Consider the following 16,622-nt stretch of genomic DNA (forward strand, 5'->3'; position numbering starts at 1 on the left):
CTCAGCTTGGTCTTGAAACCCATGAGTTAGGAGCCTTATCCTCCAAGAAATCCTAGTGTATTTGTTTTATGATGTATTTGTTTTTACACTTGTACGATGTTTTTATAGTTGTACTCAAATTAGCATCAATACAATGAGTAGACATTTCCTTTCAAAATTGTGCAATTTGAGTTTCAAAACTGTGTTCTGTGCCTTTTTTGGCTATGATGACAAAAAGAGAGAGAGAATATGATGAATTGAATGTAAAGGGAATTACAAATCTTAAAGCAAAATGTAATTTGTTCTAAGTGGATTCGATACCTCGAGGCTCATTATCTCTCTATTGGGGCTCCTCAAGGAGTAATCTCCAGAATCTATTCAAAGGATATTCGGAGATTAGTTGAATCATACTCAAGAACAAGTTGTCAGATTTTCTCTCTGAAAGTAAGAATTTTAAGCTAAAAAGATTCAAGACATTAAAAAAAATTCAGAAAGTCTAAGCAAAATTGATTGCATATGTTGAGGGGAAGAATCTGAAATCTTAAGAAAGCTAATTCATTAAACACATATAAGCCAAACAAGTGACTGCATGATATGAAGAATTATATAATTCCAAATGAAAGGGGGAGCTTTAATCTTAGGATTTACTGATTCATACTTTTCAATTCTGGATAAATTAAAATAACTAGACATTTGAATTCATTTCAAAATCTTTACTATGAATCATCTTTTGATTGAGCAATTCACTTTAAAAATACTCAATGTTTTGTCATCATCAAAAAGGGCGAGATTGTGGAGTGATTGATTATAACCCTATTTGGTTTTGATGAGCACAAAGCAATTGAGTATATTTTATGTTATACTAATGAATTCAATCCAGTATCTCAGGCAAAATTTGTGAGAATCTTCTTTTGAGTGCATGTGGAAATCAGCTTAAGTCAAAGGCTGAAACTCGAGTCGACTCCGGAGGATTACGAGTCGACTCCAAGTGTTTCAGATGTTCTGGCACAGGCTCGAGTCGACTCCGGCACACTACGAGTCGACTCCGACTGAGAACAGACAGTAGAACAGAAAGATGAATCTCAGACCCTGTCACCGAATCGACTCCTGAAGAATTCGAGTCGACTCCGATGCTTGCCGAGTCGACTCCCGATAGTTCCGAGTCGACTCCAAGGAGTAACAGACAGAAAGACAGAGAAGTGGTTTCTGGACCCTGTTACCGAGTCGACTCCAGAAGAATTCGAGTCGACTCCAACGGTTGGGGAGTCGACTCCTAAACAAGCAAGAGTTGACTCTCAGAGGAAAGCAAGACTAAAAGACAGAGAACCAATTTTGGGCTCTGAGAGCCGAGTCGACTCCAAGACGATCCGAGTCGACTCCAAGACGATCCGAGTTGACTCCGAGGCAGTTCAACTCCAAAGACAGAAGATCAGTTTTTCGGTCTCTGAGAACCGAGTCGACTCCAAGAGAATCCGAGTCGACTCGAGGGAGTAAACCTGAAAGAAAGATCTCTAAAATCCTGAGAACGAGTCGTCTCCAGAGGGGCCGAGTCATCTCCGGATACTGGCGAGTCGACTCCAAGTTTGGCCGAGTCGACTCCAGAACGGGACAACACTTTAATTCAAATCCTGAACAGTGGGCGAGTCGTCTCCAGTAAAGCATGAGTCGACTCTAGCAACAGCTGAGTCGACTCCAGATCGAGCGAGTCGACTCCGATCCCAACGGACACATTGTCAGGAGTTGCAGAATGTGCAGAACGGCTCTAAATTGGTGTCTAACGGCTAGTTTTCAAAGTGGACTGCTTAAATAGCCAGAGTGAATAGTAATAGAGAAAGAGAGAGAGAGAGATTTCATTCAAAGAAAAAGTGATTTTCACCTACCAAAGGCTCTCAAGAGTAAATACAAGAGAAAGAAGGAAGAAGTGCATTGAACTCGATCCTACAAATGCTTTCCTCGCATTCAAGGCTCTCCTTCTGACAGTAAATCTTCAGCACACTCAAAGAGGAGTCTCAGAGTTCGAGAAGTCCCTTCTTCCCTTTCCAAAAATCTGTTTGAGGGCTTCTAACTCTACTTTGTTCATATTGTTCATATTTGCTTTTTAAGAAGCTATTCTTGTACTCTTTCCAAACTGTTTCTCTTACTTGATTCAATCAAGGGATTGAATCAAGGGTGTTAAGGTTGGTTGGTGAGCCAAGGATAAAACCAACGGTGTAAGGGTTCGATTGTGATCCCGAGAAAACAATCGGGTGGTTCTAGTCGGTGAGCCTGTGAAAACCGACCGAGTTTGTTGTGATCTCGTAAAACAACAAGTTGGGTTGTGAGCTTGTAAAACAACCGGCTGTAATCCGAGGGATTATAGTGAACTCCCAAGTGAAGCTTGGGGAGTGGATGTAGGAGCAAGGGTTAGCTCCGAACCACTATAAAATCTCTTGTGTTTGTGATTGGTTCATTGTCTCCTCCATCCCCTTCATTCACTACATATAGCAAACTAATTAATCCGCTTGCAATAAGGTTTAATTAGTTACTCATTAAGTTTTTATTTGTAATAATCACTTAAAACCCAATTCACCCCCCCCCCCCCCTCCTGGGTTGTCTTCTTGGGCAACACTTTGTTATGGCTGCATCCGGCCCTAGTGAAGAGATTAGCTTTCCATGGTATGGGAGGTAGCAGCAACGACGCGGAAGGCCTTCATCATGACTGGGTTCCTCCCTTCTTCGTCTTCGCTCTCAGACTAATCTCAACACGAACTGAATAAAAATCAAACTCCCTTCCTCATATATTTTTTTTCTTTCCGTGGGGGGTTATTCCCATAATACCCAAAAGTATTATCTCTCCTTTCCTCTTCTTCCCGTGAGAACTCCTCTCAGCGGGATTGAACCGAACCGCAGTGAAGCCTCCTCCTTTTATAGCTTTCCCAGCCCCCTCTCCTCCTCTGCTTTTTTTTTATTTCCGTGGTATTCCCTCCTGAGAAGAGATTGATGCCGAAGAAGGAAACGTCTCCCCTTTTATAAGCCGCCAGCTCCCCCTCCATCCTCCTCTGTTTCTTCACGTGGGTGGGAAGATAAGCTCGGATGCCGTGAAGCTTGGGAGGATGAAGATGAACGTGGGATGAAATGCTTGATTTTCGGAGAAGTTAACCTCTGTTCTGTTGGGATGCAGGAGATGTAATCATTGCATGGACTCATTCACTGGAGCGGGGGATGCTGGGAAAATCCGAGATGCAGAGAAGGGATAAGGATGTGATCCATTCTAGAGTTAATCCGAACGGGATATGAGGAAGAAATTTGGGATTAATCCAGTAGAGGATTGGCTTGATTTGCAAACGGGATGAGGATGGAGGGGATTCGGAGAAGGAAATGATGGGTTGGATGCGAGTTTATCCCGTAGATGCTAGAGATCAAGCTCCCTTGCTCTGTTCTATTTCCGTGAAATCTGGGAAGATGGATCGGAAGCTATGACACGGGAGATTGGCTGGTTGCAGCTAGGAGGAAATCTAGAAGACGCATACGGTTGCGGGAACAGGAGACGATGTGGTTGGGATGAGGTGGTTCCGAAACAGGGGATGGCTGGAAGTTAATCCGGAAGGTGAGTTCTAATCCATGGATGCTAGAGATCAAGCTGGTTCGGATTTGGAAGAGAAAATATGGAATACATACTGTGACACAAGTGGTTCTCATTGGGGAAGATGGAATGAACGAGCTGGCTCTGTTTTGCAAGCTGGGATTTATTCCGAAGAAGGTTAGCTTGATCTGATTCTCACGGCAACTTGGATTTTGTGGTAGAAGCTCATGGCTAGGGAATGGGATTTGAGTTTATCCCGTGAAGATGGATGGAACGGTTTTGGCTGGGAGGAGATCGTTGGAAGAAGAAAAGATGAGCTGGGAGTTAATCTGGAAGGGGAGATGGGATAATGATGGAACAGGGAAAGTGGAACGGCTGGGAGATACTTCGGAAGGAGAAGACGTGGCTTTGTTTGTGGATGGGAGCGGAATGGCTGGGAAGTTAAGGAAGTTTGGAATGAAGGATTGATATGGACTAACGAACGGCTGTGGAGGTGAAGCAGGGGAGGTGAACCAGACGCGTGGGAAGCTTGGATTTGGCTTTATCTTTTTGGACATGGGAGCAGGGGATGATCTTGGATGAAGTTGGAGTTGGAGCTTATCCCGTGTGGCTTTGTTCTGCTGGGAGAACGTAATCCGGAACGCTGGGATGTAATCTGGGATTTGGTTGACAGCTTGGTTTTGGACGGAACGTGGAAGGAATCTGTCGCGGGTTGGGATGAAGCAACGGACTCGTGAGCTGGGATAAGAGCATGCTTCATTTGGCTGGGAACCGGAAGAGGCCAATGTTGAGATGAAGACTGGATCAACGTGATCCGGAGGGATATTGGTTTGGATTCTTGAGGGGGTTTAGATTCGGACATGGGGAGGAAAATGCAAGGGATTCGCTGATGGTGGAGTTCGGGAGGATGAACTCGATTCGGGGATGCTCTGTTCTTGTTTCAATGCATGGGAAAAACAATAGGTTTGAGAAGCGTGGAGTTGGATAACGTGGATGCAAGATGATGGCTGAGATGGGATGAGGCTTTGGGATCCGTGCAACTAGATGGTATGCTTTGAGATCTGAAAAATAAATATTGAAGGGATTTTATTAAAATAGGAGAATTGGATCATGTGGAAAAAGAGTTGGAATGAGTGGGAAGAAATTTAGGTGAACGTGTGAAGAGTCAGAAATTAATTGGAAGCACTGGATTTTGGAGAAGAGTTCTTGGAGTTGACTCTGGAGGATGTAAAATTGTGAAATGATGCAGTGTAGTTTAGGCTTTACCTAATTAAGCGTGACTTGACCTGCATACATTAAGCTCAATCAGTAAATAAGTAAAACTTGAATTACCTTTAATAATTTATTAAAATGCAATGATGAAGGTAACACAATTTTTTAATTGAATTTACAAAATATGTGAATTAAAATAATGATAAGTGCTATGAATAAGATATTAATTTATGCATTATTTAGCACTTATCACACCCTCCAACCTACATTTTGCTAGTCCTCGAGCAAAATAATAAAAAAAAACTAACTCACTTTCGCAGGAATCGCGATTGCATTTACCGTATGCAATAAGGCTTTAAACCCCTATATGGCTCTAGTGGATAAGTTTTGTCTCGTGAGGGTTTCCGGCTCAGATACCCACAAACTGTTGTCTCTAGTGGACGAGTTTTGTCGCGATTGCATTTTATCGTTTTATAAAATCTAATTTCAAATGCATAAGTGCCAAAAATTTCAAAAGCACACAAAGTTTTGATTACTAAGTTAGCCCAAATCCTAGGTCAAGATGCAATTCAAGTTGAAATCATTAAGTTTCCGTTAGGGAGTTGTAAGACTTTTTATACTTGGGTGCTCGGTGAAATCTGGACCATACACAAGCTAAGGCTTAAGATTTCCCAAAATACTGCTAAAGCTAGTAGTTTCTAAGAATTGGTCAGATAAGACCTAATCACTGATTCAAAATCATCATATCTTGCAGGATTTCGAGAGTTGTGGATGTTTACTTTAATACCTCATGGGCTTTATCTATAATATTCCAGTTTACTCGAATTTTTTTACAACGACGGCTTTCACACTATCGTCTTTTTCAAGATCAATATTATTTTCTTTATTTATTTATTTATTTATTATTATTATTTTTTTATTTGTTATTATGTACTTTTACTCTCGTAATGATTCCTCCATGTAGCAAGCATTCAGTCAACAACTCCCACACCAGATGGCATAAGGTGTTAGGCATCAAGATTCCCCTACGGACCTATGTTCGGGTTCCTCATACAAGTCCGCTGACCTTTGACAATAGGCAGCCCTTTTCGATGTACCTGACTAAATTCACTCTCTTTTTTTTTAAATAAATATGGGATAATAGTGAATTAGATAGGTATGATTCATCAGGACTCAAGGTTGCTGCCAAACTTAACAATATAATGTTGAACCTAACCCTTAGAAGTGCAGGCCATGTGTGTTGTGAAATTCTAAAGTAAAAATTATCTTACAACTCACTAAAAGAACTTTTAATAAAAAGAACTCAAATTGACTTACTTCTGACAAGTCATTGGGCTTTTTTAGATTTTATATACTTTGTATGTTTATCATTTCAGCACTAAAACAAAGAAATTAGTTTTTTTTTTGAGATGAAATATTTAAAAATACGAAAAATTTCTTCAAAAATTTGAATCCTATACCACCCAACCTAGACCAGACATTGTCCTCAATATTTTTTTTATTTTTTATTTTTTTTCATAATATTATATTATTATTATTATTTTTTTATTTTTATTATTTTTATTATTTTTATTTTGGACGAAAATATGATGCATAGGAAGGATAGAAGCATTTTACCGTAGTTGCATTAGTAATATGAGGGATCCTGTTAAATATTGAAAAATGCAATAAGAAAAATGCAAAAATAACCTACGAGAATTGGGTTGCCTCCCAACAAGCGCTAAGCTTAACGTCTTCAGCCAGACGCAGCGCATCCTTATCAAATCATACCGGGTTCATACCGAGTTCTTCAAGGAAGAAAATTTGTGGAAAACTGATTGTCAGGCGAGGAGTTGACTGCTTCTATGGTCTTGTCTATATCAAAGTCAAAATGGGCCAAGTATGTTTTCAAAGGGTCATCTTCTAAAATATAGGAAAGGGCTTTTTCTACAAAATCATCCATTTTATCTATTAGGAAGCACTCAACTTTTCTCGCGGGTTGATCAGAGGCACGAAATATATTTAACTTGACCTTCATATTTCCAAAGGATATATTCATCACCCCAGTTCTACAATTTATACTCGCATTGGCTGTAGCTAAAAAGGGGCGCCCAAGGATCACGAGGATTTGTTTCTTAGGATTAGGCTCATGTTCCATATCAAGGATGATAAAATCTACTGAAAAATAGAATTTGTCTACCTTGACAAGAACATCTTCAATTATCCCACATGGTGTTTTTACAGATCGATCAGCCAATTGAAGGGATACTGAGGTTGGTTTTAACTCATCTAACCCAAGTTTCTCATAAACTGAGTAAGGTAAAAGGTTGACACTTGCCCCTAGATCTAAGAGTGCTCGATCAATGAAATTATTTCCTAAGACACAAGAGATGGTGGGAGCACCAGGATCTTTGAATTTCAGAGGGATGTTGTGTTGGAGAATAGAACTCACTTGCTCAGTTAGGAAGACCTTTTTAGGCACATGTGTCCTAGATTTTCGCTTTTGGGTACAAAGGTCTTTGAGAAATTTGGCATAGGAGGAAACTTGTCTAATAGCATCAAGGAGTGGGAGGTTGATTTTAACTTGTTTGAAAACCTCTATCATCTCCTCTAGTGAAGTTCCCTTATTGCCAAAGGGAGAGGGTGAATTAAGAGCTTCAGGAAATGGGACTTTTGGAATGTGAGTTTTGGCAGAAGGTGGACTAGCTGAAGAAGGTTTTGGATTTTTATGTGATACATTTCTATCCTCTTCTTTACCTTCCTTATTGTTATCCTCCCCAATCTTATTGTCTACTACACGTCCACTCCTTAGGGTAGTCAATGCATTGGCTTGTTCATGATGAATTGTATTTAGTTGATTTTCTTGAGCTATGTATTGTTCCCTAGGATTACTCACTGGTTGGCTTGGAAGCTTTCCTTCCTCTCGCTTGTTCAGTGCATTAGCTAGTTGCCCCATTTGGAATTCTAGCTTGGCGATAGATTGCGTGTGAGAGTGCACCAATTATGTAATGGTTTCCAAACCTTGAAGGAAGGTCAACACTTTCTCCTCAAAGGTTGTGTTTCTATAGGGTGGAAGAAGAGTGTGTTGAAATTGAGTCGATGGATGGTAGGGGTTTGAAAATTCTGAAGGTTTTGAAAATTATGGGAGTAAGGTTGGGCAGTATTCGATACTTGCTGCTTCCAAGAAAAGTTTGGATGATTCCGCCATCCCGGATTATATGTGGTAGAATATGGATCATTACCCGATCGAGACTGTGCTTGGGCAGCATTAACTTGTTTTTGCACAAATTCAGGAAATTGAGCTGCCGAAGGGCATTCATGAATAGGGTGAGATGGGCTAGAACAAAGAGCACAAACTTGTGCTTGCGAAAAGTTTGGAAGTTGTTCTCTAGACATTAGCTGGTCTAGTTTGCGGGACAGTGCATCTACTTTATCGGATAGACCGATGGATTGGTTAACTCATATATGGTCCCTTTTCTTTGAGAACTTGGGGGTGCTTGACGAGCGGAAGAGGCATGGTAGAGGGAATTTTCATTAAGGTTTTCAAACATCTGCTATGCCTCATGCTCACTCTTAAGCATGAAAGTTCCTCCACAAGAAGCATCAACCATCTGACGGTTTCGATCAGACAATCTGCTATAAAAGCATTGCACTAATTGCCACTTGGGTATCTGATGATGCGGGCATTTACGGATTAGGTCCCAAAATCTCTCCCAGGTTTCATGAAATTCTTCTCCCTCAGTTTGGGAGAAGCTTGTGATGGCACGTCTAAACTGGTTCGTTCTTCTTATAGGAAAGTATTTTTTGAGGAATTCTTGTTGCATTTGATCCCAGGAACGAATCGAATCAGCTTCTAAAGAATTCAGCCATTGCTTGGCTTTGTCTTTAAGGGAGAAGGGGAATAATCTAAGTTTCAAAGTATCATCAGTGAAGTTTTGAATCTTGACAGTGGTACAGATTTTAAGGAATTCATCTAGGTGTTTATATGGGTCTTCGTAGGTGAGCCCATAAAAAGATGGGAGCATTTGGATCACACAAGACTTTATTTCATATTGTATAGCTGCTACCTCAGGTTATCGAATGCAAGAAGGAGAAGTGTAAATGGTGGGAGTAAAGTACTCCCTCAATAGTTTGGGTTGTTCTTCAGCCATCTCGATAGGTGGAGCAGATTCTATGGTTCTATAGGTGCGGATTTCAGCTCGAAGGGCCCTAATAGAACGCTCTATCTCAGAATCAAAAGGTACTAATTCAGGAGATCTGGAACGACACCCTAGCATACACTAATGCTTTTCTAATCAGTCAAATGCGGTCAAGCATGCATTAAAAGAAAAACACATCAATTCCTTATGTTTTCCCTAAAATCACTAGACAGCTCCTAACTGGTTTGAAGAGGGCACCTAAGCCTCCAATCCGGTCTAATAATTGAGTTGACCAGGTAAGCTCCCAGGTAAGTGGGGGGGTCACGATGCGTTGCAAAGGTTCCACTTAAAAACCAGTTGCCTCGAACAGATGAACTGTCTCCCTTAAAGGGACAAAGCTTGCCTAGACATCAACTGAGCCACAGAGCGAAATTGGTGCAACTTTCGATGATCTTCGTCCTATTGAGCTCGAATGTCCCTAGGGGCCAACGTCTAATTGATTTTAATTAAAGTGGTAACTATGTGAGAATTGATTCACCTAATTTGGGCAAGAATTTGGTGATGAAATTCAGTTCTTATCTTGTTGGGGTGATTGTCCTTACTATGTGCGGATTAATTGGTGTATGTGTATCAAGCATACATTCACACTTTTGCTGAAATTAAAATCAAACAATCACCACAAAATTTCAGGCTAGTTGGAAATCAATTTAAATAGGAAAGGTTCAGATGTTACCAAGAGGAATTTTCCCAGCAATTTTTAAAGCAAACCTTTACAGCATTCCTTTTCAAATAGTTCCCTTTTTGATCGCCCCAGATTTTTTCTTCGATTCCTGATCAAATAATACCAAATAAAAATCAAGAATTAGTAAGAAAGAAGAAAGGAGATAATTAAAATAACAAAAATAGAAAATATTTTTATTTTATTTTAGATATATATATATATATATATTTATTTTTAAGTTTTTTTTATATATGAAAAGAAAAATAACTATACTAACAATCCTTGGCAACGGCGCCAAGAATTGATAGTCAACTTCAAAGACCACGCAATAGTACGTATCTGGTAGAATAGTGATTACGGGTATCCATCCACAGAGATTGGGGTATAATTATTTTTCTTTTTAAAAAAAATATTTAAAAGGAAGAGTTTGTGAAGACTATTAAACTAAGCAATTTAATAAGAAATGCAATTAAAATGATATCAGTTTGTGAAAAACCTAGGGCAAGGAATTCACCACTAACATCGGAACAAGGGTTATTTGTATTTTAATTTATTCTTGGATTAACATGCGAATTGGCTATAAGCCTAATAAGCATTCGAATAAAATTTCATAAAAGTAATTTAGGCATAATCCATCTTTACACCGCATCTTCTTTAAGCATTAACTATCTTATTTTTACTTCAATGATCATGAAGAGCAGTTGTGTAAACGTCATACTTAAAATCACAGAAATTAAATATGAGATGAAATAAAATATTCATTAGGAGCAAAATAAAGTTTATACAACTCCAGGAATAGAAAATTAAAAACATAAAACCCGTGTCCCTTTGTTAGGGCTGCATCCGGCCCCAGTGAAGAGATTAGCTTTCCATGGTATGGGAGGTAGCAGCAACGACGCAGAAGACCTTCATCATGACTGGGTTCCTCCCTTCTTCGTCTTCCCTCTCAGACTAATCTCAGCACGAACTGAATAAAAATCAAACTCCCTTCCTCATATATTTTTTTTCTTTCCGTGGGGGGTTATTCCCATAATACCCAAAAGTATTATCTCTCCTTTCCTCTTCTTCCCGTGAGAACTCCTCTCAGCGGGATTGAACCGAACCGAAGTGAAGCCTCCTCCTTTTATAGCTTTCCTAGCCCCCTCTCCTCCTCTGCTTTTTTTTTATTTCCGTGGTATTCCCTCCTAAGAAGAGATTGATGCCAAAGAAGGAAACGTCTCCCCTTTTATAAGCCGCCAGCTCCCCCTCCATCCTCCTCTGTTTCTTCACGTGGGTGGGAGGATAAGCTCGGATGCCGTGAAGCTTGGGAGGATGAAGATGAACGCGGGATGAAATGCTTGATTTTCGAAGAAGTTAACCTCTGTTCTGTTGGGATGCAGGAGATGTAATCATTGCATGGACTCATTCACTGGAGCGGGAGATGCTGGGAAAATCCGAGATGCAGAGATGGGATAAGGATGTGATCCATTCTAGAGTTAATCCGAACGGGATATGAGGAAGAAATTTGGGATTAATCCAGCAGAAGATTGGCTTGATTTGCGAACGGGATGAGGATGCAGGGGATTCGGAGAAGGAAATGATGGGTTGTATGCGAGTTTATCCCGTAGATGCTAGAGATCAAGCTCCCTTGCTCTATTCTATTTCCATGAAATCTGGGAAGATGGATCGGAAGCTATTGTTACGAACCCGCCGATGCCGCAGAAAAATTTCAAAAATTTCAGATGCAGCGGAAGAGGCATGCGCGGGATTAACCGTTCATCGCATGAACGTTGTTCAAAAATCGTTCGTAGATAGATAAGGATTAAAAACTTTTAAAAACATTAGAAGATCAGATCTTCACCTTGTGCGGGTAGATGATCACCGCAAACTGATGATCGTGGTTTTGGACGAAGGTTTGCTTGAAGCCGTTCAAGTGCCCGGCCTCTACGGGTATCCACACGAAGCAGAAACCGATCCAAACGCTCCAATCTCCCCGAGGTGCTAGCTCCCTTGCAGAGAAAACTTTGATGGCTGATTTTCTCCCTTTGAATCAACCCTTGATTGTGCTTGGGAGGAGGAAGAAGAAGGAGGGATCTTGAAGAAGAACCAAAGCCTGACTGCAGCCCTTTTGTTTCCTTGCGTTGGAGGAAGAAAGCAAGGATGGAGGAGGGCCGCCAATCACCTTCTTTTTGATTCCTTGCTTGCGGCTGAAAAACAAGAGGAGAAAAGGGGCTCACGGCTCAAGGGAGAAGAGGACTTCAATAATTAGGTCAGCCCCCAAAAGCCTCCTCTTAAATAGCATGTGGAGCTCCTAACTTTTAGAAACTCACTTGAAAGATTTCCAAGAGGGGCGTCGGCCCCTCTTGTGTTGCCGCACCAAAGAAACAAGGGGTAGGGGCACACGTCCCTCCCTTATGGCTAACCCTAATCCTCCTCTAAGGAGGATTGGGAGGCTCTAATTTGGTTTAGTCCTAATCCAATTAGGGTTTAACCAAATCATGAATCAATTGGATTCAAATTATACTAGTCCTATTCCAATTAGAACTTGAATGAACCATGACTCAATTGAACTCTTCAATCCTAACCCAATTAGGAGTCATGTTGATTCATTAGATTAATAATTAATTAGGACTTAAGAAATCCTAATCCAATTAGGACTTATTTAATTTTAGTCCTAATCCAATTAGAACTCTAATTTGAATTCGAAGTCCTAATCTGATTAGGACTCTGGGAATCCTACTCCAAGTAGGAATCCAAATTTAATTCAAAACTCCTAATCTAATTAGGATTGTAGGAATCCTACTCCAAGTAGGAATCCTAGTCCTACTCCAAATAGGATTCCAAGTCCAAGTAGGAATCCCAGTCCAAGTAGGAATCCTAGTCCTAATCCAATTAGGACTCTAGGAATCCTACTCCAAGTAGGACTCTTGTTTTAAGTCCAATTAATTTCCTTTGTTCCTTCTTCAACTTATTATTAATCGAATTGATTACTTGTGATTCCTAATCACGATTCAACCATCGGATCGGTCAATGCCTCTAGTGTGTGTGACCCCATAGGTTCTACTCTGACTGGTAGTGAGATATATTGTGATCTCTATCATAATATTATTGAAAACTCCTTTCAATGGATCGGAACGATTCCAACTCTACTCATTAGGGTTAATCGATCATCGAGATAATCCCTATGAGTCCCACCATCCACCAGTGACACCTAGCAGCATGTAGTGGCTACCCAGCAGAATAGAATGATGAACCTCTAAGTGCAGTTATCATGTGATACAGTCCTTCTATCGTGGATCCCTACAAGATGGAGGTCATGGATAACTCGTCAAACTCCTTCATTTGTCATATGTCAAGATTTATTCGACTTAAGTTCGAGAGCTGAGAACTCTTTCTCCACTGTGCAATCTGCCCCGGCCGAGGTCTTACGAACTCAGTCTTATAAATCACATAGGATCTCTCCTTATCTATCAAGGTCGAGAGATTCCTTATAGGTGCATATCCTACTCCTACAGTGAACCTACTGCAGCCAATCTATACTGCAAGGACCAATATGGCTAGAGACCATGTATATGTGCAGTCAAACTACAATAACCTCACTGTGAGTAGCCGAAGCATCGCAGGTCAAAGGACCAGTCACACTACTGCAACATCAAGCAAGTCATTGACGAGTGGATAGACATCCAAGTGACTTCTTGTCTTGGTCACGCTCAGTACCCTTGTTCTTAACAAGCACCTGCACTATTACTTCAGTGTTGCCACACTGTGGACTCGAGTCTCGTCCATCCATAAGGAAAGCAATGTGTGCACTGATCGGATCGATCACCGTCCTTGTGATGATCCATTGATCAGGAGCATTCAGAAATTAATCACCAATGATGCATGGCTCAAATTCTTAACTCTTAAGAATACGCATCATCATCTTATTAATTCTTGGACGATTCATAGACACATAAACAATATGAATAAAAGGATGCCTTTTATTTATTCAATAATAAATAGTCAAGTACAAAATTATGTCTCTAGAATTAACAATATGTTAGCCAGATCTAGAGCATACATCTAACAATCTCCCACTTGCACTAAAGCCAATTGGTCATATATCTTAGGCACATCTTTTCAAGGTGGGCTTCAGTCTTTTGCTGACTCAGCTGCTTAGTGAATAGGTCTGCCACGTTGTCCGCGGAGTCTACTCTCTGCACCTCGACATACTTCTTCTCAACATAGTCGCGTATGAGGTGGAAGAGCCGCTCTATGTGCTTGGACTTCTGATGAGACCTTGGCTCCTTAGCAAGAGCTATGGCGCCATTATTATCGTAGTAGAGTGTTATGGCATCTGATGTCATCACGTCCAACTCTGCAATGAATTTCTTGAACCAGAAGCCTTCTTTAGCAGCTTCAGAGGCGGCGATGTATTCAGCTTCCATAGTAGAATAGCAATGATCGGTCGTTTAGAACTTTTCTAATTTACCGTACCACCATTGCACAAGAACACATATCCAGATGTTGACTTCCTATCATCGACATCAGTCATGAAGTCTGAATCAGTGTACCCTTCTACCTTTAACTCTAATGATCCTCCAAAAATCAAGAATAAATCTTTAGTTCTTCTCAAGTACTTAAGAATATTATTCACAGCTGTCCAGTGTTCTTCACCTGGATTCGACTGATATCTGCTTGTGACACTCACAGCAAGGGCTATATCAGGTCGTGTACATAGCATGGCATACATGAGACTCCCTATTGCCGATGCACAGGGGATCTTGCTCATGCGTTGAATCTCTTCAGATATGTTGGGGCACATCTTCTTGGAGAGATGAATTCCATGCCTTAGGGGTAAGAGATCCCTTTTAGAGTTTTCCATGCTGAACCTTTTCAGCACTTCTTCTATGTACAACTTTTGTGATAGGCCAAGCATCCTTTTAGATCTATCTCTATAGACCTTTATTCCCAAAATATAGGATGCTTCCGCAAGGTCTTTCATGGAGAACTCTTTTGACAACCAGACCTTGACCGAGGTTAGCATGGGAATATCATTCCCTATCAGGAGGATGTCGTCCACGTATAGTACGAGAAATACGACAGCACTCCCACTAACCTTTTTGTAAACACACGGTTCCTCTTCATTTTTGATGAAATCAAATGTTTTGATTGCGTCATCGAAATGAGTGTTCCAACTCCGAGATGCTTGCTTTAGTCCATAGATGGACCTTTGCAGCTTGCAGACCTTGTGATCTCCATCACTGAAAGTGAAACCCAAAGGCTGTTCCATATAGATATCTTCATCAAGATATCCATTCAGGAAAGCAGTTTTCACATCCATCTGCCAGATTTCATAATCATGAAATGCTGCAATGGCAAGCAATGTTCGGATAGATTTTAGCATGGCTACAGGTGAAAAGGTCTCCTAATAGTCAATGCCTTCGCGTTGACTATACTCTTTCGCCACTAGCCTTGCTTTATAGGTCTCTACCTTTCCATCCGAACCTATCTTCCTTTTGTAGATCCATTTGCATCCAATAGGTACAATACCTTTTGGTGGATCTACTAAGGTCCAGACTTAGTTGGAATGCATGGAGTCTAACTCTGACTTCATAGCTTCCAACCATTTCTCGGAATCGATATCAGATATCGCCTCGTCGTAGGTTTTGGGATCCTGTGTGATCCCTATCTCCCACTAGAAACATTTCCTCGGTATCCCCTTCTAGTATACCTAAGTATCTATCGGGAGGATGGGAGACCCTACTAGATCTGCGAGGTGGATGAGGGACATCGTGTACTGGCTCTGTATGAATGGGTTCGATAGGATCTATGACTCGTTGCTTTTCAGAGACTTTCTCTTCAAGCTCAATTTTCCTCCCACTACCTCTATCAAGGATAAACTAGTTTTCCAAGAAGATGGCATGACGACTCACAAACACATTGTGATCCTCTGAGACATAAAAATTGTATCCTAATGACTTTTTAGGATATCCTATAAAACGAGCACTTATGGTCCTAGCCTCTAGCTTGTCCGCCTGCAGTCTTTTGACGTGGGCCAGACATCCCCAAATCTTGAGATGACCAAGACTTGATTTCTTACCATACCATATCTCATACGGTGTGGTAGGAACGGATTTAGAGGGAACTCTATTCAGTAGATATACTGCGGTAAGTAAGGCATCTCCCCAAAGAAACATAGGTAAATCAGTGAAGCTTGTAGATGAGGAACAAGCCTACGGCCACGGAATTCGACGGCAAGCTTGAATTTTAAGAGTAGGGGCGCCACTATATTTAAAGTGAAAGGGCAGTCGAATTTCTGACTACGTCAAAGGCTCGTTTCACTCCAATTTAAAGGCTGTCACTCCCACTTATTTATATAAAGTTCTGCGGCTTGCCCTACTCCTCGAGCTGGATTTGAAGCTCTCGAACCTGTTGTTTTGAAGTTAGTTTCGGTTTTTCATTTGAATTGGTGTTCAATGATCTTTTGAGGGGCTTTTTCTTTCCAAAATGAAAGAAAAGGGACCGGACCATATCCAATAGAGTCCGATTTCTCCTCTCTGACACCTCGTTGAGTTGAGGTGTACCCGAAGGAGTCCATTGTGAGACTATGCCATTCTCCTTGAGATAGTTCCGAAATTCTCCACTAAGGTATTCTCCTCCTCGATCTAATCGAAGAGCCTTAAGGAGTTTTCCAGTTTGTTTTTCTACTTCATTTCTAAACTCTTTGAACTTTTCAAAAGATTCAGATTTGTGTCTCATAAGATATACATACCCATACCGTGAATAATCATCGGTAAAGGTAATAAAGTACGAATAACATCCCTGGCTTGCACATCGAATGGGCCACACACATCTGTGTGTACCAGGGTAAGTATTTCAGTAGTCCTCTCCCCATGTCCTACAAAGGGCAATCTAGCCATTTTTTCTTGAAGACAGGACTCGAAAACTGGATATGACTCGAAAGTCAATGAGCCGAGAAGCCCATCTTTATCCATTTTGTTTATTCTGTCCTCTCCAATATGGCCAAGCCTGAGGTGCCACAAATATTTTTGGTTTATCTCATCCCTGG

This window comes from Phoenix dactylifera, chromosome 9 (genome assembly GCF_051530095.1).
Source record: "Phoenix dactylifera cultivar Ajwa chromosome 9, Ajwa_hap1_PhDact_Kaust_v1.1, whole genome shotgun sequence".
Classification (NCBI taxonomy): Eukaryota; Viridiplantae; Streptophyta; class Magnoliopsida; order Arecales; family Arecaceae; genus Phoenix; species Phoenix dactylifera.